Genomic DNA, 22,051 nt, shown 5'->3' with positions numbered 1-22,051 from the left:
GCGCCGCACTTCCAGAGGGACACACAGGATCTGGAGAGGGTGCAGAGGAGTGCGACTCGCATGATTAGTGGCCTCTGTGCAAGACCCTACGAGGGGAGGTTGAGGGAGCTGGATCTCTTCAGCCTTCACAAGAGACATCTGAGGGGGGGAGACCTCGTAGCAGCCTATATCTTTATCAAGGGAGGACAACAGAGAGTTGGAGGTGTGCTATTTACCAGAGCACCTCTAGGAGTAACTAGGAATAATGGGTACAAACAAGCGGAGAGTAGATTCAGGTTAGATATTAGGAAGAAATTTTTCACAGTAAGAGTGGCCAGAATCGGAACGGGCTGCCAAGAGGGGTGGTGCTATCACCTAACTTGGAGGTCTTCAAGAGGAGACTAGTTGGCACCTGGCTGGGGTTGTCTGACCTTGGTCCTTTTCCTGCCAGGGGCAAGGGGTCCGACACAATGATCCTTCGGGGTCCCTTCCAACTCTACAATCTATAAATCTATAGATATGTAGATTATATATATATAGACAGAGAGATCCATATATATATATAGATATATATATAGAGAGAAAGAGAGACATCAAAGAAAGAGCTAAGGTTTTCACATTCCCCAAGCATAGGCTTTTCAAGAACCAGGCCAAAAATCAGAAGAGTTGGCAATACTGTGACACTCAGGGACCTCCTTCAGATTCATAAAACAACCTCTAGCCTTCCGGAGTGTCTGGAGAGACAGAGGCAAAGCCCGATGGAGCTGCTGACCTGGGCGCTTCCTTGCTAGAGTATCTGTGAAGGTCAAAAATTAACCCAACCCACTAGGCAAAAAATGCCGGAAAGATATTGGGTCAATAGTCCCCAGTGAAGGGGGCCTGACCTGATGCCTGGCAGTGACAGCACAGACACCAGTTGATCGAATAGTTACTTGGACCGCTCTCATTCAGATCTATAACAAAAGATCTAGCCTTTTGGAGTGTCTGGAGAGCATCTCTAGTACTTCGAGAAGTCTTACTAATATGGCACTACAATATTCAGTTTAAGAAAAAAGCAAAAACCAGTTTAGCTACTGGCATGGGTGCTCATCTGCTAGAATATGGATAAAGTTTAAGAAAACCGAAGGGACTAAGCAAAAGAATAGTCAAAGGATATTGGGTCATTAGTCCCGTAGTCATTCTAGTTACGCGGACATCTGTTATTCAGAGCCATAAAGCAAAATCTAGCTTTCATGAGTGTCTGGAGACATAAAAGCAAAACCAGCATAGCCACTGGAATGGGTGCTCATCTGCTAGAGTACTGATAAACTTTTTAAAAATGCAACGCATTAGGTAAAAATAGACAAAGGATATTGTGTCTTTAGACCTCCCTGTAGTTATTTTAGCAACGTGGGCATCTCTCGTTCAGATCCATAAAACAAAATCTAGTCTTTTGGAGAGTCTTGAGAGTGCCTCCGGTACTTTGAGAAGCATTACTAATATGGCAGCACTACAGTATTTAGTTTAGGACCAAAGCAAAAACCAGTATAGCTACTGGCATGGGTGCTCATCTGCTAGAATATGAATAAAGTTTAAGAAAACCCAAGGTACTAAGCAAAAGAATAGTCAAAGGACATATAAATAAAAAAATATATTTATAAGACAATTAAATATATATATTATATATATTATATTTATATATATATATATATAATTATATAGTTTACTATACACACGCACACACTATATATATTTTTTTAAATTATATTTATTATATATACATATAATATATATAATAAATTACATATCATATTATATAAATTATGTTATAAATATATATTATATATATTATATATATTATATATATATAGAGAGAGAAAGAGTGGGTTTTTTCCAGGGGAAAGTGTGAATGCAGTCCCCCACTGCCAGAAATTATGCAGTCAAGTTTCTCACACGTGGGGAAATTGCAGGGGTTAGCATGCCCGGAGTGCAAAGGGTGAGCCTCACCCTGGGAAAACCACCTTCTAGATCATGGTATGTCCCCTGCCAGGTAAATATAGTCAAAGGATATTGGGTCATTAGTCCCATAGTCATTCTAGTTACATGGACATCGCTTATTCAGAGTAAAAAAAAAAAAATCTCGCCTTTTGGAGTACCTCCAATACTTTGCCAAGTATGACACAGTGCCTCAGGTGAAAGTGAAACAAAAAGCCTTATTAATACAATAGCACTACATGATTCTGTTTAAGATCAAAGCAAAAAACCAATATAGTTACTGGCACGGACACACAGTTGCTAAAGTTTAAAAAAAACCCAAACCACAACACACTAAGCAAAAGAATATTCCCAGGAGTCAGCTATTGTGAGAAGCTATTGAGAGAGGCAAGAGAAGAGAAGAGAAGCTATTGTGCAAGAGGCAAGGATTTCTTAAGGCAATCTCTTTTATTGGAACAATTATGTAGCTGGGATAAAGTCAGACAAGCTTTCGAACGTAAGACATGCTTCCTCAGGACTATTGGGTCGATAGTCCTGTGGTCATTCCAGTGACATGTCTCATTCATGATTCATAAAACAAAATCTAGCCTTCTTGAGCGTGGTGAGAGTGCCTCCAGTACTTTGTCACCTGTAGTACAGCACCTGTCTTCAATGAAAGCGAAAGGAGAAGCTCTACTTATAGGGTGGCACGACCTTGTTCTGTTGAAGGTCAAAGCGAAAACCAGTGTAACCATTGGCAGAAGCACCCATTTGCTAGAGTACTTATAAAGTTAAAAAAAAAAAAAAACAGGACCCACCAGGCAAAAAAATAGTCAAAGGACTTGGGTCATTAGCCCTAAAGTCATCATAGCTAAATGGATGCAGGGACAGCGGGAACCCTTGCATCCCTCTTCAAGTCCAGCTCCACCCAAACTTGAAAAACCAATGGCCTGGGACTAGCAGCAGCATTTCCAGTCAGGCAGGGCTGAAAGAGTCTGACTTCATGGTTCATCATCTACCTGATCCCTTCTACACTTTTCATTCCTCAGTGTCAAAGACCCTGTCTCCTTTTTTTTAATTGTCTTAATCTTTCACTAATCAAGCTATTCTTTCGTCTGCAATCCTGCTGTCTGTTCGCTGCTCCTGGTAACGTGGCTCCTGTTTCACAGCCTGTTTTTTAACTCTACCTAAAAACATGAATTCAAGTGTGGAAATAACTTTCAGCAAAGTACTGGATACATGGTGGGATGCTCAAGGAGGCTGGATTTTGTTTTGTGGAGAAGTCTGTTGAATTCTAATGGCAACGGGACTAAAGAAACAACTATTTTTGCCTAGTTTGTTGCATTTTTACCATATCGTATATCGTATAGCAAATTAATGCACGTTCCAGTCAAGTTATATTTGTTTGGTTTCATTCTTAAACTGAATAATGTGGCTTTAGGCCCCTAGTGTATTACTAAAGCTTTCCGTTTCTTTTTACCTGGAGAAAAAGATGTGTTGTGTTATATGTGATGAGGCGGCGCCACACAATCCGCAAAATCCTACATCCACCCATGAATGTAATTCTCTTATTCAGATTCATCAAATGAAATCTAGCCCTCTTGAAAGTCTGGACAGCACCTCCAAAACTTCACTGCCAGTCATTTCTGCACCTGAGAAAAGATCATCACCGCTGAGATAAGGTTTTTTAGCCAGAGTTCAAAACCATGTGCAGGACTGTGAAATAGGGTACCGGGAAGGGCTAACAGACAGCAACATTGCAGAAGAAAGGGTAGTTTGAACAGTGGAACATCGACAGGATTAAAAAGAGTAGAGGGTTATTAACACCCGAGGAAGGGAGAGAGATTAGCAGGAATCAGGGAGATGATAATGAACCGTGAAGTCAATGCCTCATTTAGCACTGCCTGAAAAGAAATGCTGCTGTACCTCCCAGGAAGCTGATTTTAAAGTTTGGGTGGAGCAGGAATTAAAGAGGGGTGCAACTGCAACAACGCACCCCCTGCGCCCGTCCCTGCCTGGGGCCCCCAGCACTGGGGTGCTGTAGCGAGGCATGCTGGGGAGGCAGCTCCAAGCACTGCCCCATGAGCCATTTACTGCACACTGCTGTGTGCACTGCTGTGCAAAGGCAGTGCTGTTAAACGTGCCCACAGCCCTGTTTATGCCAGGCTCAGCGACCTCCATTGCTCTCTGACTGTGTGGACCCAGCATGGACTTAATCATGTGTGGCACTGGTCATGTGGGTGGCTGTTCCCAAGTGATCAGGGCGAGATTGCAAGTGGTGGTGCCAAGATGAGTGGCCAATCCATGCCGGCGTGGGCAAGATGAAGGCTGCCCGGTGCTGGTTCACAGCATGGGTGGATCTAGTTGAAAAAGGAGGTGCAGATGGTGAGGTGCATCATCACATATAACATAACACAAGTGCTTTTCTCCAGTTAAGAATAAACTAGAAGCTTTACTAACAGGCCAGGGGGCTAGGGTTGTATCCATCAGTTTAAGATTGAAGCATAAAACCATCTACAGGGCTGTGACATAGGGGCTTCATGACCAGGAGCAGCTAAGGCCCCTGCTACACGTTACATATATTGCATAATTACTTGATAAATCACACAATAAATTTAGACCAGCCACAGGTGCAGAGCAATTCTCATACAATTCACTGGTTTACTGCGCCATTTAGACCAGCCACCTGTGCAAAATAATTATCACACCATAAAAATGACTCTCCAGCTATAAAAAGAGCTAACCAGCTACAAACTTCATGCTTGGATATGTGTAAATACTTTATAGCTGGTTTCTAGCAGCTTTTATTTGAATGTGTAGCAGGGCCCTAACAGACAGCAACATTGCAGAACAAGGGAGAGCTTGATTGGTGGAACTTCAAGACCCTTAAGAAAGGAGAGGGTTGTTAACACCTGTGGAGTGAAGCGTTTAGAAGGAATCCCTGCATGCTGCTCTCATCCTTTTTACCCATGTACTGGCCTGATCCTGCACACTGGATCCAGCCAGGCACTGGCCCTACCCCGCGCACTGGCCTGGTGTTGCTGGTTGGATCTGGCTGCTCTTCAAAGAAGCAAACATGAACTGACCTGCATAAAGACCACAGAGACCTGAACTAGCTGATTGCCCCCCGAGCCCTCCCAGTGAGGGCTTGGAGACAGAGAGGGGCAACCAGGGAGATCGAGCTGCCCGAGAGCAATCTGCCAAGGTGCCACAGAGACGATTGACCACCTCTGCTCATACACCAAGACGTGGAAGAAGGTAGAGCGGCTCTGTGAAGCAGGGACATGGGTCAGACAGCTGTCACGAGTGATGGTGCTGCGCGGACCCCTGACTAAACACCAGGGGAGCCCATCAGCCTGTTTTGATCAGTCCGTGTCGTGCATCAGGAGCGCCCTGTTGAAATCCAGGACCCTCCTGATGTCCAGGCACACGAACCTTGAGGTGGTAGACTGTGAGAAAATGGCCTTGAGTGAGTGCCAATCCTAATCCCAGAAATCAGTAGCAGAGGATGGGGAGGTCGCAGGACAATCCACCCGGCAGAGGGACACTTGGCACAGGGTCTTTCAAGACCACCCCCTCACTGGGCAAACAGGCAGTGATAGCAAAGAGGACATTGAGACTACCGGACCGGAAGATAGCGATGAGGACAGCAGCAGCGAGCCCTGTAGCAGAAGTGACAGTGAATGAACTGAGTTTAAAGCTCAAAATTTGGGGATAGGACAAAGAGACAAGGGTTTTTAAGGGAAATGATCACTTGCAGATAGGTGCATGGGTGCGAGTATTGTAATGAGGGTTCCTATGGTGGGTTAAGGAGGCAATGATCAGTGAATAGAAGGTGTGTGTGTATATATAAAGATATAGACATAAATCTATCTATGTATAGCTCTATATCTGTATCTCTCTATACATATCTAGAGAGAGAGCCTCTCCATCTCTCTCTCTCTATTTATATATCTATATATACACATATATATATATATATTTTTTTTTTTTTTACAAAAAAAAACCTTCTTGGTTTGCCAACACAGAGCCTGAAGGGCCAGTGCCCCCCTGAGAGGGACATGCAGAAGGTGAAAGCACGGTTGTGCAACAGCAGCTTTATTCCTACACCAATGTCTACATGCAAGAGTTCAGAGAAACAGAATTGAGGCTGGATATAGAGCAAGTCCGAGGTAGAACGAGGGGTTTCTTTGCTGGTTTTGGGTTCCTTCTTTTTGGTTCCTTCCTTTGGTTGCTGGATGTGGGTGTGTGTGTGTGTGTTGGAGGAGGGTCCACTTTTTAGTAGGATTTTTTTCTAAAATCACAGTGCCACGGGGAACTTTTTAAGCCAGATTTTATCAACGTGCCGTTTGCCTTGGACATTTTTTATTGCGGGGAGGTGCGCAAGAGGAGAACGAGAACATTGCAAGCTCCGCTCTCCGCAGGCAGTGCTGGAGTCCGGTTCTTTTCTCCGCCGCTCTCAAGTGCATCAGGCTCTGCCATTTATTCCACTTTTACACCGGCCTGCTCAGGCTTTTTAAGTGTCATGTTGATGGATTCAGCGCCTTCCCCTGTTATTCTGCGATGTTACTGCACCTACGTAATTACAGCTCTGAACCGTGTTGAGTCAGTGGCATTCTGATCCTTTAACCAGAAAGATCCTGGACGCAGATTCATTCCTCCCCCTATAATCATGGTTACTTTTTAGTCCCTTTAAAATAAGGAACTAAGAGCATCAGCTGCTGCGTCAATTTGTTTGTGCTGCTCTGCTCCCAATCCTCCAGCACTTGAACTTTCAATATCCTGCTACTGAGCTTACTGGGAGCCTGCCCGCTGTGTTGACTTAGGAGTGAAGCTACACGCTGTTCGGTGAGGTGAGGATTCTGGTGATCCCCCTCTAAAGTCTCATCTAAGTTAAGTAAATCAAGTCTCCAGAAGGGGAAGCCCTGGGGTAATGACAAGCCCTAGCCATGCACAGCCTCAGCACCTGTTTGCACAGCGGTGTGGTGCTAGGCTAGCAGCAGGCCCTGCTGGTACAAGGAGAGGGACACAGTAGGCCACTGCAGGGGATGCTGCTAGGAAAAAACACAACTGCTCACCCTCTACTTTGTGGGCAGGGAGAACGGGTGGATCCCGGGGGGCAGTTGCGACCCCCTTTGATTCCAATTTCACCCAAACTTTACCACCAACTGCCTGGGAGGGACAGCAGCATTTCTATTCATGTACCACCGGACTTCATGGCTCATTATCCTCTCCCTGATTCCTGCTAATCTCTCTCCACTCCACAGGTGTTAACAACCATCCCCCCTTATTAACGGCCTTGAGGCTCCACTATTCCAAGTACCCTTCCATCTGCAATATTGCTCTCTATTAACCATTTCTGGAAATGTCCCTCTTCTATTTCACAGCCTTGCACATTGTTTTTAGCTCTACATAAAAAAAAAACAACTTTATTTAGGTGTGGCCCTTTTAACACAGGTGCAGAAATGACTGACAGAGATGTATTAGAAGCACTGTCAAGACATTCAAGAAGGCTAGATTTTGTTGCATCTGAATAAGAGGCATGCCTTTAACGACAACAGAACTAATGGCACAATTGCTTTTAACTATTTTAAATATGCTTTGCCCAGTTTGTTGTGGTGTTTTTTTAAATTTAATACATAATCTAGCAAATGAGTGCATGTTCCAATAGTTATACTCGTTTTTGCTTTGATCTTAAACTGAATAATAACAGCATGCTAGGCACCTAGTGTATATTAGCAAATCTTCTAGTTTCTCCTTAACTGGAGAATAAAATGTGTGTTGTGTTATATGTGGCAATGCACCACGGCACCTACACTCCCCTTTTCCAAATCCTAGATCTACCAGTAAAGGAGATGGTCACTAAAAACTGCTGCTTGAATTGGATTCAGGCTGGAACAAGTGCTAGGGAGAGAAGGGGGTGGTAAGATCAGCTCTTCTCAAGGTCCCCCACTTCTTTAGGAGGACCAGAACAATGTCTCCCAGTCACCGCTTAGCAAGCACTTGGTTGAAGAAATCAAAGCCCCGCTCCGCCCTTCACCCACACTATGTGTCCAGTAGATCCCTGAGCTCAAAGAGTCTGGGCTAGGTTTTCCTCCTCATGGAGATGTCCATGAATCCATTAAGTGGACCTTCCCTTTCCACAGGAAATCTTGTCTCACTAGCAGCAGCCCCTTTACCTGTGAACCTATCTCCTCCTAGGTCGGGGTCCTGCTGCTGCCCCCTCGCACTCATCCAAGCAGCCTGCAGCTCCCTAGCACCTCCCTCTCTCGGAAGACAAATCTTCCCCTCATTCAGCTATAAACGTCTCAGAAAGCGTTGAGGTCTTGTTCCCCTCCGGCTGGTTCCCTGCAGCTGGAGAGCCCTCCCTGCAAAGTGTGACATTTATGGCAGAGCCAAAGGCAGCCTTTATTCATCTGCCAAAACTTTCCCCGCTCTGTGTCCTGGCCCGCTGTGGGATCCGAAGGAGTTTGGAAGGAAGCATTTATTGGGGTGGGTTTTGGTAGCACAGAGCAAAACGTTGTGGGAAGAGATCTGCAGCGGCACTGGAGGAGCAGAACAGTTCAGAGCGTGCATGCTCTGTCCCGGGTTACCGTGACCATTTGGGAGGCTTCATTCTCATCATAGTTACCTCCCAAAGTCCCTGTCACATTCAGGCAGTGCAGTCTAGTGCCCTGGACACTGAACCGTCTCAGGATATCCGGGTCCTGTCCTTGATTGGAGCCCCTCAGCAAAATAATGGCACTATAATGCCTATAATAAAGTATAGCCCATGCTTGTGCTCTACACCTCCTCCAGGTAGGGAGACCTGATCCCATTGCTAAAGAGCTTAGGTGAGCTGGATCCAAGCTGTAAAGTTGCTAGGTAGGGGGGTGGAATGAGGGGGGAAAAAGCCCAATTACTCTGAGCAACTTCCCGATTCCCAGAAAAATCCATTCTTACTGCCCAAGTTGAATTTAACCTGCATAAGTATGAGCCACCACCAGCTGGTTTCTAACAGTGAAGCAAACAGCAAAGTCCATATTTTTTTAAGTGCCTAGTGATTTTAGGTAACTGTTTTTTTGGGTTGGTTTGGTTTTTCAGGCACTGTTGAGCCCTCTCCTTCCCATATCCAGGCCCCATAAGGTGTCTGGGGTCAGCTACCCAAAAGATGTTGGCAGTGACACTCTCAATACCAGGAGGAGCTGCTTTTGCAGCTGCTTCAATCTGCAGTCACCTCACTGTCGCCAACAGCACTCAGGCAACCTGAACTCGGGGCTGTGACCCCACCATGAGATTGCAAACCCTGCAGAAATGCAGTGGCTGGAGCATTGGGTGCTTGGGAGTATTCCCGGCTGGCCGCCTGCCTGCTGCCGCTGTAGGTGCTCATGCTGCTTGGGTCTGTGCTCTGAGGACATTGCCTGCAACCAGCCTCTTGCAGCTCAGGTGCGATGCAGAAAGAATAACTCGAATTCACGTTAGGTGGTGAATGCTCAGATGGGTTTACTGTCTCGTAGGACAGTGTCCTCGTGGGTCTGTACAGCAATCATCCCAGCTCAGCGGAGCTGCCCAGACAATGGCAAGTGACACATGCAACCCCCTAAGTCTCTACGAAAAGGCCCTTAAGGGCATTTGTAGCCGAGATGCCCACACCCTCTTCCAAGTCTTATTTCTCTCTCTGTCAAAAGTGCCTTTCTACTCCAGTCTTTGCCAAGTACAGTCACTTGCAGTTCATCCCTTGCCAACTGCCCCCTGCCAATTTTGGGCATCTAAAGTTCACCCCCTGCTGAGTGTGCATATCTCCAGCTCACCCCCTGCTGAGTCCAGCTCCCCTCTTGTTATCTCTGCTTTCCTAGTGAGTTCTAACTTTTTACTTCTCCATTTGTTCAGCTCCTGTTTCTTGCTTTGAATCAGCACTTTTGCTCATTGCTTCTTCGATCAGGTCATCCAGCAGTCAATGAAGCCTGCTACGCCCAAGATCCTTTGCAGTGCCTTAGCTTAACTATAGTTTAGCATAACTACATCTTAGCCTATACCAAAACTCCTACACTGCTGAGTTAGTGCAAACGTGATGGCCTTTGTCCTCACTCCGTAACGTGGTACCGGAACATGGCTGCAAAGAGAAGAGCCGACTTACTTGAAGCCAGCTGCATCATGGCAGTAGACAAGGAGAAAAATGGATTCAGCATTTTGCCAGGTAGCCGCACCGAAACTCGCTCCTTGGTGACCGATTCTAAACGCCAAGATGGACTCTAGAAAGTCAATTGCTAAGAGATTACTTGAAAGTGCATCATGCTTGGGGCATAAGAGAATGAGGATGCTACAAGAGCAGGGCATTGGGAACAGCCCTTGGCTGAGAGCTGCTGCAGACACGCACTTCTGCTCATGGAAACTGCAGAGCGTGAACACGAGGAGCGAATATACCCTCAGAGGAAGGAGGCAAATTGCTTGCAGGTGTGATGGTTATCTCATTCCAGCTCAAAAAAGTCCTGGCTGGGCTGATCTAATTGGGGCTGGTCCTGCTTTGAGCAGGGAGATGGACTAGATGTGACCTCCTGAGGTGACTTCCAACCCTCATTTTCTGCGATTCTATTATAGGTCCTTTAAAGTCCAGCCCTAAACCTACTGAAGCCCATAAGCATCCACTGCAGTGGACTTTGGATCTGGCTCCTCAAGACTCAGTCTTGGGAGGTGTCAGGCACCCCCCCATTCTCATTCAAGCCGATGGGATCTAAGGGGGGAAAACACCGCTCAGGATCCAGGCTCTTGAAGGACAGAAATCCAAGCAGTGCCTGCTAATAGTGAAGACTCATTGCAAGTCCACTGCTGCACTGCCCTAATATTTCATTAGCCACTCACATGGGAATAGGCAGGTTCAGATAACCGCTGCTATTAGTACAAAAGAGACATCTAAACGAGAACATCTCACATGATGAATGATATACAAAGCTCTGCGTTGTGATGTTCAGCGATGATCAGTGAACATGCTACAAAATACTCATCCCTTCCCTATAGGCTCTTAAAAGTACAAGGAAAACCTTCATTCAGCACCGTGATTCATCAGTCACTTGGAGTAGTAAGAATCAGTTGAAATATTAAGTTCGATCCAGTAGAATTGTGCTGTCTAGAATATAAAGCAAACCAGATGAGTCTTCGGGCCTTATAATCTTCAGTGCTGACTCTTTCTCCTGTATAATGGCATCTGGTCATCAGCAAGCGATGGTGGATAAATCCCTGAAGAGACAGGGATTCTGCAAGGTGCTATTCAGAGCTCTCCTATTCGTGTGCACGCTGCATTACCTGACCAGCAGAAAGTCTCTGCTTTCAGGGCAAAGAATGAGGATAGATGCTAAGGAAAGTCTGGTCCTGCCCATACCTTATGTAAGCTTTGGGGCAGGGATGTGTTTTTCTGTTCTGTGTTTGCACAGCACCTAGCACCCTGAGGTTCAGGTACATCATAATAAATATAAATACCTTAGGAGACCATTCAAAAGGAGTCTACAGAGCTGCTGGGAGAGAGGGACAAAAATGTCAATGCCTCTATCATGGATTTGCCACTGGTTCCATAAACAACGGAGATATAATACACTAAGGCTGAATGCGATTAACCTGATTACAAGGTGTAGAAATGTTAATCTGAAAATTAAGGTAATAAGGCAACTATTTACCCCGACGATTATAATTGCTCTTTCTGTAACAGCACCAATGCTCTATACACCATCGTTGTAACAAAGATCGAGCCTTTGATTTGTGGTTAAAGAAAGCTAAAATAGTAGTTGTGTTCCTACATCTCCCTACTCACTTACTTTGAGGTATTATTAACTTGGGATCAATAACGTGATTGCTTGCTGGACAGTTTCCCGGCAACACGTCTTGAAACTATTCATCTGAATTTCTCCTGTCATTCATGTCCAATTGAACCAGGCATCAAGTGGCTCTTTTGAGAGCCCTGGTGGATAGGAGCATTTTTCCTGCCTTTAGTAAACATATTATCACTGCATTTATACAACAGCTGTCATTCTGGGACCTCCGCATGCTTTGCTTGCTGCACAGGTCTCAGCTGAAGTGAGAGAAAAGAAGGGCCGTCACCTCTGAAATGAATCACCGCTTCCACCAGCACCTCCCACAAAAGGACCCTTTGCCTATCGGTGAGTGCCTTCGAAGTCATGTCTAGGGCCGTGGAGACGTGACAACTTCTGTGGAGTAACTTATCTTGGATTTTACTACATAGTACATTTAATCTGACTGCAAGAGACATTGCTGCTAAGCCTGGCCATGGGTTTGGGGGAGTCAGTTCGCAGTGAACAAAAGGCTTTGCTAGATCAAAGTGACAGAAGATCGGGTGCATGACCGGCAGAGAGTGTAACTCTACTTACTCTTCATGCTTTAAGGGGCAGTTTTACTCTGGAGTAGAGTGACTAACACTGGTGTATAAGGGTGCACCCACTCCACTTCCACTATGTACTGAAGTCGATTCGCTCTGTGAACAGTGCGTGCACCTTTAGTTGGACCGACGGGAACTGAACCCAGCATCACAGCAAGAACACAACTCAACGAGGCAATTTTCCCCACCGCTTACTGCGTCTCATCAGTAGGTTGCAAACAGTCTCCACGAAGCATCATTTCCCACGGGGAGACACTGTGTCCTGATGTCTACCAGGGACGTGGTCTTGCACCGTCCTTGTACAGTCTGGCTGGCAAGGCTTCGAAGGCGCCATCATCCAGGGAGGCCCAGTTCCTTCCATATGGAAGGAGGTGTGTTTCATACTGATAAAAGATAAATCCAGGGACATTGGGTCAGATTGCACCCTTAGCCTTTTGAAGCCGTCCCCAGCCTGCAGGCTGATACAGCTTCTCAGGGTCCTACAACTCCAGCCTAAAACATTTCATGGAAGTGGCCACCCTGCTCCTGCCATCTGGGAGTAAGACCATGTCCCGAGTCAACCAAGCAAGCTGTTCAAGCCCAAACGTGTTGCTACAAGCCACTAAAAGCTACGGGAAGACTCATGTCGTGTAATAATAATAATACTGAACGGATACTTCTTTGAGACCCTCATCCAGTTCCGGTGTCAAGGTAGCACTCCTTTCAATTCATGTTGCCATACCCATTCCTGCAGCAACCAAGAGAGAAGGGGAAGAAAGACCAGGGGGAAAGGGTAGGTTTCTAATCACTGAATGCAACTGCAAAATGTATCTCAAGAACGTAAGCTGCACACGGGGTGGGAACTCCTTCCTGAGTGTCGTGGACAGCTGACACCTAGCCCTGACGGATCCCTCCTTAAAGGTGTGTCCACACTGACATTAGACCAGTGGTTTTCAACCCTCTTAGACCCCAGGCCTCCCTCCATAACATTTGTGACTAGAGCAACATCCTATTTTGAAAACTATTTATTACAGTGCTTATCTCCTTGAGAGAGGCTGGGTTAGGGTTAGGGTTGGGAGAGTGGGGTGAGTGAGGTGTTAGTGGGGGATAGAGGAGCAGCCATACAAGGATAAGCCTGAACCTGTGCTTCTCTCTCATAGATCACTTATCCCCTCACACCTAATGGCACCCTTCAAAGGATCTAGAGGCACCCCAAGCTCCTGATTGCCAATCATGGCATTAGACATGACAAGCAATGCCAGGAGCTTATGTAAAAGCTCCTCCCTGATGTGATTCCATGCAAGTCAATGGGAATGATACCCAGTATAAGCTGGAGTACAGACCAGAGCCCTGAGTACCCCAACCACAGCCGCTGCGCAGAGCATCTTTCCTCCCCCCCAACAGGGACAAGTCTCTTAATTAAAACCACAGCGCTGCAACAGGTTTGGTAATGCTCCCGGATCGAAGAATGCTCAGATACGTCGTTCAATTCAACATTTAGCTGGAAAGGACCCTTCCCATTTGAACTCCTGCATATACTAGGAATGAAAAAGGAAAGGGTTAAAATGCTTGCATTAAAAAAAAGATTTAAAAAAAAAGAACTATGGGATTTTACTTGAATCCACCTTTTCTGAGCTTTGCACACATTTCACATCCTAGCCACAGGCTTGATTATAGATGTTATTTAAAGGGCAGTGAAAAAAACAACCAGGGGGCTCAGACCCAAAACTTAAAGGAACTGCAAAGAAGTGGCTCAAGTGCTGGGCACGTGATGGCTTTATTTTTGGCAAGGTCTCAGCAGCATAGGTCAGAGAAAATAAAAGGTGGAGCAAAAAGCGCTTGAGCAGTTCTCTGCAAACCAAAGCACCGCCTGGGTGCCTCTAGGCTGCCCACCCCCTGGCTCACCGACCTGAGCTCTGATTGAAGTGCAGGGGTGCTCGGCTGGCCAGAAAACACATTTATGCCAGTGGGGACAAAGCCTTTTATTCCCCCGAGGGGAAGGTGACGCACAGACTCGCTGTATAGGGGAGAAGCTGTCTCCATTCTGCTTTTGTTTTAAGTAAGCTTAACTCTTGTTTGATTAGGGATTTCCAAAAGGCATTTAAAAATTTCACCTTTATTTAATGCGTCCCTGAGACATATTGCAGCACAGTCCTGGTTTATTATGAAGTAAGTGCTTGGAAGGTCAAAGGAAGTGCTCCTTGCTAAGACGAGCTATGTATTTTATTTATTTATTTATGTCCTCTTCCCCTTTGGAGTTGGCGTGCGGGTTTTGGAAAGCGGCAGAGTGCCTGGTGTGCAAGCGTACTTTGCTTGTGCTCAGTGAATCTGATCTAACGACACTACCAGGTAAGTCCACAACACGGTCCAAAGTGACCTCTGGAAGCACGGGGGAAGGAGTCAGGGGTACAGGTAGTGCCCTTCTCATTGCACGCAGTTGAAGGTAAAAGCCCCCAAAAGGACAGATATATTTTGGAAGTGCACGCACAGCTTTGCAATGGTGCCAGAGGGAAGGTGCCAGCTTCCTAGGCCCCAGGACAATCAGAGAAGCTGGAATAGCAGAAAGAAAATGGCCCATCTACAGCCCTAAGAGCATCTTTGGACACTCATGCAAAGGACTTCAGAACAAGTTTGAAGGTGAGCAGCAGTAACAACTGACCGACGAGCAAATACAATAATAACGACCTAATCATTGGGGCTGGAATTAGGGGTTAGGAAGAGGCATGGGAAACTGCCATAGAGATACAGGTAAGTCTACAGGGAGAGCAGCAGGGAATCATTGCATCAGAGATGCCAACATGCAAAGCACCAGCAGGAAGACCTGGAAGTTTTGGTACGTGACCAGAATCGTGATGCAACGGGCATAACAGATATGTTGGACATTGGGATATAAAATCTAAGAAACAGGTGGTTACGGCATATTTAGAAGAGACAGAGAGGGGAAGAGGGAGAAAGGCTGTGTTGCATTGCAAGGATGTATATACTTCTTATGACATTGAAGAGGAGGTGAGTAGCAGGGTGGTTGAACATCTCTGGGTGAAGATGAAAGGGGAAGAGAACAGGAGTGGTGTCCTGGTAGGGAAAATGACACTGGGACATACCATAGGCCACTTAATCCCTTAATCCAGGGTAGATCCAGTGAATCACATCAGAATCTGCTGCCTCAATTCTCCAAACCCATTCCCAGCCTTGTAGGCTTACATAGTCGCTCAGCAGATCTCCAACTTGAGTTCAGTAAGGCTTTTGTACTGTGCCTAACATGCTTATAAGCAAGCCAACCAAGTATGGTCTAGATGCACTTCCCATGACCTGGGTGTGCAACTTGTTGGAAAAAACCCTGTCAAAGAACAGCAAGCAATGGTTTATTGTCCAACTAGGAGGGCACTCCCAGTAGGGTCACACAGGAGTCATTCCTAGGTCTGGACCTACTTCACATTTTCATTAAACGACCGGGATGATAGAGTAGAAGGAACCAAAACTGCGGGGAGAGTAGGCAAGCACTTCATCAGACATGGCAGGAATTAAAAATAATTTAAAACCAAGATGAACATTCAGCTGAAACAGGTACGACATGCTACAGTTAGGAAGGAGGATTAATACAGAGGATAACTGGTCAAGCACCAGCAGAACAGAAAAGCACCTGGGGGTTCGAGTGGATCACAAAGTAAATAGCAGTCCACAATGTGATGTGACTGCCCCAAAGACAAGTCTCATTCAGGGAGGTATTCAGGAGCATTTTACATAATCAAGCCAAGTGAATCCCGAGGCCGCTGCGAACGTTGGGGCATCTTCGATGCTGTGCATCGCTGATGATTCTTCAGGCAAAGTGATGTGGTGGCACCCATCTCCGCTCCAGGTATGGGTGGCCATTAGCTCACAGCTCATCCACCCTTTGACAGGTCTTGTTTTTAGTCCTGATGGGTATCCACACACTGTCCCCACCCAGGCTAGCCCAGGTGGGGGGCGACCATGGAACAGGCTGTACTGGTTTACATGGTACCAAATAGCAGACCAAAGAGACACCTGGCCTGACCGTGATTGTACATAAAATGCAGGTGAGTCAATTATTCCACTCTAGTAGGTACTGGTGAGGCCTCATCTGAGTGACCATGTCCAGTTTTGGTCACTACACATTAAGTAAGATACAGACAAACCGAAGAGAGTCTACTGGAGGGAAAAAAAATGATAAGACATTTGGAAAACATGACCTACGAGGAAAGTTAAAAGAACTGGGTTTGTTTAATCTAGAAAAGAGAAAATTGAGAAAGGACTCAAGTCTTCCAGGATATAAAAAGCTGCATTTAAAGGGGGGGAGGGGGGTGACCAACTGTTCTCCATGTTCATTTTGCAGAAGACAAGAAGAAACCAGTTTCATTTTCAGGAAAGAAGATTTAAGCTGGGTGTTAGGAAAACCTTCATTGGGATGGTGAAACCTTGAAGCAGGCTATCCACAGAAGCTGTTCGCTGGAGGTTTTCATGGAGGAAACAGCCATGTATAGACAGGGAAGATACGTGTGGTCCTGTCTCAGTGGTCTCCTGAAGTCCCTCCCATTCATTCCTATGATCTTCGCAGCTCTGAGACTTGCAACATCCACTTGAAGTCAAGAGGACTCAACATGTGTTGGGCCAAGGCTTCAAGTATTTCATTGATGGAGGCTCCTTGAGATGAGACCCGGCAGTGCTTTGCAGACTGCGTGCAACGGAGTCATTGTGCAACCACAAAAAACACATCAGTCCTTAATAACCACCGCTCACATTTCACTTTGTGACCTCATGGCATGTAGGGTCACATGTGCACTCTGATTGACTACATATTTTTTCTTTTAGAGGAAGCAAATCGTACCACTCAGCTTTTTCAACAAGCAGCATTTCTGTCCTAGGCGTTGACAGTCTATAACAGACGTATCGGTCTCATAATACAAATCCCCACTGCACAAATTACTTGGCTGAGTCATAGCTGTGAAGCTATAGTGCCAGTGACTGTGAAACGCAATGGTGATCTCTGCTATAAGAATTACGGCAGCAACCCCAAAAAAGGGCAGCCAAACCAGATATCAAGCAAACTAGCAGAGATCAGGGCTGACCAGTGATGGATAAAGCTGTTCTCTTTTGAGTGCTACTGTGATAGTCACCCCTTTTGTCTATACAATTTTATCTTGTACAGCACTTTTCAGACATTCTCCCGGAGAAATCAGTTTTCCGGGGTCACAGGCAATGGGTAAAATTAAAACACTCGGAAAGGGAAGATAAACAGAGAGAAAAGATGATGTTGGCTGAGGCTTGAAGAAGGATGGAAGCAGTGACGAGGTGAGATAGGAGACTCCAAAGCACAACAAGGCTTTAACATCGATGCTGGGGAGGGTAGCATGGTCGTTGGCCCCAAGTTGTTAGCGATTCACTGGGGCCTTGCTGGATTGTTTCACATTTAGGTTCATGGTGAGAGCCAGGCGCTTGGTGTGATCCTTACCAAAACCGTGCATGCAGGGACAACCAGTAACTCCTAGTTTCTAAGCCTGCATCTCCAGGCAGCCCATGCCCCAACAAGCTCTGTGGGTGCTTGAGCTAGTTGGACATTTTTGGATGAATCTGTTTTTCCGTTGGAAAATTCGGATGCCTTAAAAGCAAAAACACCCTTGAAATCAAAACCATTTGAGCACAAACACATTCAGGAGTTGCTCATTTCCTTTCCACATTCATGTTCTGCTTTCAATTCTGATCTGCATCCTAAGGTTTTAGTTTCTCGTTTTGGTGCAGTCTGTAGGGCGTTGCTTCGTGTGGGCGAGCACACGTTATTTCTGGTTGGTTGGGCTTACCACTCGAACTCAGCCTTTCCCAGGGACGGAGGGCTTGTTTGCAGCTGTGTGTGCAGCAAAGCAGACAGCTTCTTGGATGAAAGAACCAGAGCAACTGGTTTTGAAAAATTCTTCCAGCATAGCAACACAGCCAAGTGCTCTCTCTTCCCCCTGATCCCCATCCCTGTGCTGGGCTGGCTGCTGCTCTGCTGCTGCAGACAGTAGCAATTATACATGGACTGACTCCCATCCTTGTCAAGCCTGCCTGCGGCTCTTCACCTCCCACCCCCCGTTTCAAGGGACTGATAAGCTGCAGTCATCTGAGTCTCCCAGAGTAAATCCACTTCTGGCAATGCTGCCGATCCAAGCACCAACGTCCCCCACAGCCAGATGGTGAGAGGTGTATTGTGGATCCAGGAGACCGTCATGTGAACCTGCTCCCAGGAGGCATCTTCAATGGAGCACGTTGCAATGGAGGGAGAAGAAAGAAGCATCCTCCTGGAAGCTTGCTAAGTAGCGAGCCTGTTCAGTTCTGCAAGGTGGACCCTGGGAAGTAAAGGGAGAAAAACCAACCATGACCACCATGCCCAAGACAGACAGTTCATAAAACAGGACCCTGGGGGTATGGTCAGCCACTCCAGGTGGGGAAGCACCAATGGCAGTGATTACAAGGATAAAGAGGGGAGCAGCCCTCTGATGCCACGTGAGGTTGCTTCTCTTGAACTAGTGGACCCACCTGGGGGCTCCTCCTGAAGATCATCCACATCCCATGGCTACGAACCTGGTGAACAAAAGCAATGCAAGTAGCAAAGTAATTCCCTTGCTCAAGTGCTGGAAAACAGACCGAGTCTCACGCAGACCTACATCCAGGGCCAGAACAACACAGCTGTGCAATTCCCTGCTGGCGCTCACACCTGATCTTTTGGGAAAACACTCTCTCCGAGGCACTGGGAAGCAGGAGCATTACTGGGTGGCAACACAGATAAAGCCCTGGTTCAAAGTACCCTGGTACCCTTCCCCTCCGACAGGCTGGGCATTAGGAGCGGAGTCAGTGGGGTTGGTAGCTCTGGTAGGGCTCGTGGTGTGTCCCCTCCAAGGACTGCTAGCTTCCACGTCCTCAAACGGAGTCCAAGGGCCTAAACTCCCCTCCCCATAGCCACCTGGGAGCCCCCATCACAATGGGGGCAGACAGGTCCCTCTGACTGCTTTGCCACCTTCACTAACTGCTTGCAGTGTTACCTTAGGAAGCCACCCCTCTCCCCCCTTCCTCATCACTCATCTTCCCCGTAGCACCTCACTCCACCAGTCCAACAGCCCATTTTCTTTCCCCAGCAGAGACCATCCTACTGCTGCCACTCTTCCCTGCAATGGTGCAGGAAACCAGATGTCACAACGGATGATCGTCACAACTTCCAGGAACCAAGCCACAGCAACTTCTTCTTGCTGTTATCGACTAGAGCATTTCAGAATGATCAGACCTGGATGTTTTGAGGTCTCTTGGGGAAACGAACCCCACACAAAAAAAACAAACCAAAAAAAAAAGCGCCTTTTACTGTATTCGTCTTGCAGGAAGTTTCACATCTTGGATATCCCCTCCTAGGCGGGGCTGCTGCATTTCTGAAAACACATTTTTGCAAGTTTTCCAGTCTCTGCTGCCTCTCGGGCCTGCCCTGACAACTGCTTATCTAGCTTCCTGGCTGACTTCTACCTTATATCCGCACAAACAGACCTGAAGTCTATCACTGGTTAGCATTTTGCACTTATTATCAGTCCCTAGGGAAACCCTTATTCTCCCCAAGTTGCTCAGACCTTCCCATGTAGCTCAGGACCTTGACTCGTAGCCTTTGTTGTTTTAATGGCGTTAGGTCACAAAGAAGCCGGAGTGCTTTTATCCTGGATTCAGCCTGGATGAAAGGTAGATTGCATACTCACCACCCTTAGCAAGGTGTGGGACTGTCCATAAAGCCAAGACATCCTTGCTGGAAACCCATGAACATCCTCCACGTCCCCTCCGCTCATCATCTCAATGGTGTTTAAGAAGGTGACCCAGGGAATGACCTAACTCAGGCAGAAAAAGCATAAATTAGTGAATGTGTTACCATCTTCACTGTTTATCTAAATAGTTTTCTGTCGCCACATTTTCCAATCACCAATCTAAGTCAAATTTACTCCCCGGTACTGATAGTTGTGGAAATAAGTCTGTGAAAATACTTCTGCATTGCTGGGAATTTTAAGATGCCGCAATACTTTCTCTCCTCCAAACCTAAACTTAAAGTCACATCCTCTCAAGTCCTTGTGGCAATACCATGCGCCGTCTGTCGACGCTAGCATCCGAGTCTGATGTGAGAAGGGTTTTGAAACAGGAAAGGCAGGTGCAGTTACAAGAACCCTTTTCATGATGTTGAATCACACCCCAGCTGCTGAAAGTTTCTCTTTCGATTCTGGCCCAAGCCATTGCAATTCTGTCAAACCCACAACATTTTTGAAACAGGAGCAGAGTCCTACAAAACCCCGTGCAGCTCTGAGGGCACAGTTATTACTACTGCAATAACCCAGCAGCAAGTGAAAAGCAAGTTGGGGCAATTTACCCATTTCATCTGCAGGTAAATCACCCGTTTAGCTACTGGTTCCTGTGGGATGGGTTTGATGTTGTGGAGCAGCTGCTTCGCAATAAATCCCAGCTCCCTTTCAACTCCCTGCATTTTAATCCAGGTCCACGTGCCCTCGACATCTGGGCGGCTACCAGCACCTTCCATTAAAATGTGTAGAGCTGTGGTTCTCCACCTCGTTCGACTCAAGGCCCTCCCTGGAAAATGCCAGCTCTTTGGCACAAGAGGAATACAAATCTCTAAAACTCTTGGTTCAGAGGTGATGCCTTTTATTAGACCAACGAACAAATAGCAAAAAAAATTGTCTGTCTTTGCAAGGTTTCAGGCACGAGCCGTTCTTCAGGCTGAGGGGAAATCAAAGATTGTAAAAGTTTGATTGAAATTTGATTTGAACTTTCTCTTCCCTTAGGTAGAAGATAAATTTCATTTTGCACAGAGGAAGCTTAAGGTGGATTTAATATTCCCGTCCCCCTTTGCGTGAGATCCCTGAAGCTCTTTGGCACCTGTTTTTTGACTATGGAAAAAGACTATAGAGCAAGTCTTCTGTTGCAAAGAACTCCAAAAGCTCACAGCAGGGCAGGATGGTTTTGACACTATGGATTCCTATTTGATATCTCTGGGTTTATCATAAGAATCATGCAGAGATGTTTGCACGCCTAACATTGCTAATATTGAATGGCATCCTATAACACCCCTAAAAAGATCTTGTGGCACTCTGGTTGAGAATCACTGATGTAGAAGGATAATGCTAAAGAAGCAGACTGAGCTGCATAAAGACACGGTTAGCAAGATGCCCAGGGGAGCTGGAGGTTTCCAAGAGGAGGCTGGAGGATAAGCACTGTTCAGAGCTGATTTCCTGCAGGGGGTTGGACCAGACATTCCTTGGGGTCCCTTGCAACCATACGAGTCTACGGCAAGTAGACCACTGGGACTTCCCTGCTCCTGAACTGGTCGCGTGGCTATGACAAGGTGCTGAATCAGATGCACGTCTTGGTGTTTTAGCGTCATATAAAATATATGACGTCAGTCATAGAAACCCAGCCTGTATTTTCTAAAATAAGAACATTTGTGTATCTGATGTGTGTATCCGTTGTCTTCCTTTCCTTCTCCCCCTAGCACCTTCAGCATGTCGTTTGTTTAAAAGGGGATAAAAAAAACCTGCACATGGAAAGTAAAATATGCTTTTGGGGAAACCAGATATTTTTATTAAACATTTAATATCGACTAGTTTAATCAATACATTTTGAGATTTTCTTCCATTTTAGCTGCTACTATCACTTTTGTTTTTCATGCTTGCTGTCAGAATATATGGAAGTTTCAAAGTAGCTTTGAAAAATGCTGTAAAGAACTAAAGTTCACGCCTTATCACTAACCTG

The 22,051-nt window shown here is 46.2% G+C and overlaps 1 non-coding gene across 1 annotated transcript; it reads right to left on the bottom strand.

Annotated features, from left to right (window-relative positions):
* Positions 1 to 1,852: 1,852 nt before the first annotated feature.
* LOC132248956 (U1 spliceosomal RNA) lies at positions 1,853 to 2,016 on the bottom strand. The gene has a single exon (XR_009460426.1). It is a non-coding gene; the product is annotated as a U1 spliceosomal RNA (small nuclear RNA).
* Positions 2,017 to 22,051: the final 20,035 nt, after the last annotated feature.

The sequence above is a fragment of the Alligator mississippiensis genome, chromosome 2, assembly GCF_030867095.1.
Source record: "Alligator mississippiensis isolate rAllMis1 chromosome 2, rAllMis1, whole genome shotgun sequence".
Taxonomy (NCBI): Eukaryota; Metazoa; Chordata; order Crocodylia; family Alligatoridae; genus Alligator; species Alligator mississippiensis.
Note: the sequence above shows the minus strand (reverse complement) of the source record. Positions and strands in the feature narration are given on the sequence as shown.